Source organism: Olea europaea, chromosome 13 (genome assembly GCF_002742605.1).
Source record: "Olea europaea var. sylvestris chromosome 13, O_europaea_v1, whole genome shotgun sequence".
Classification (NCBI taxonomy): domain Eukaryota; kingdom Viridiplantae; phylum Streptophyta; class Magnoliopsida; order Lamiales; family Oleaceae; genus Olea; species Olea europaea.
This window is the reverse complement of record NC_036249.1, coordinates 20,963,436-20,964,039: the sequence shown is the minus strand read 5'-3', so window position 1 is coordinate 20,964,039 and position 604 is coordinate 20,963,436.

Here is a 604-nt window from a genome sequence, read left to right as displayed (position 1 = left end):
TGTTCACGAAATATTTTCTTTCGATTTAAATTACCGCAAGTGTACGGTTTGTTAACAAGTAATAAAGTGGATTCAATAAGTCCGTGTATCGTCCCACAGAGATTGGTTAGTTCAATTTTACTTATTCGACCTTAACCGAAATCAAATTACTCAAAATGAATGTGGACCTAATTAAAACTCTAAAATTGGAAAGAAAACCCTACTTATGCAACTTTTATGATTGTAATGAAATTAATAAGCAAAACAATAATTTAAAACTCTAAAATAAAATCAATTGTTGAGAACGCACGTTTGTTGTAATCAATAGAAATTAAAAACACTAGAATCACGATTTTCCATGCAATTATCACTTTAAACTCTAGTTTCACAATATGACAACATAATTCAATTGTTGACGAATCAATGTTCATAAGTTTATCCAATACTCTCTCTCGAGATGTATCAAACCTATTTCTACATACCACCGGCTTATATTTCTATGACAAGTGCATATGTAAAAATGCATGTAGTTTTATGAACACTTAAAGATTCACGTAGGGCATAGCGGTATATTTCTATCCCCTATCGGACCCTACGATGATTTATATTATGTCGAATCTATTCC